We start from the raw sequence: 342 nt of genomic DNA on the forward strand, positions 1-342 counted from the left end.
AGCCCAGAGAACAGGAACTTCAAATGCAGGAAGCTGTGAAATACAGCAGATAATTAAAAAACAAAAGGACAATCTCTTTATCATCTGCAAAGTGAATGCCCTGCTTTTCTGACTGGATCCCTGTGATACCTAGATAACCTTCCCTTATAATATCTATTGTTTTTAATCATTTCTTCAATGTCAATGCCTTTAGGCTGCATATTAGGATAACTGGATCCCATGTTATCACACGCTCGATATATATACTTTAATGAATTCTCATGCTTCCCACTTATAATCTAGGATCTCTAAATGTTAGTGTGAATGTCTATGCTGCATAAATAAGATGTTAATAAAATAAAC

This window comes from Struthio camelus, chromosome 1, assembly GCF_040807025.1.
Source record: "Struthio camelus isolate bStrCam1 chromosome 1, bStrCam1.hap1, whole genome shotgun sequence".
NCBI lineage: Eukaryota > Metazoa > Chordata > Aves > Struthioniformes > Struthionidae > Struthio > Struthio camelus.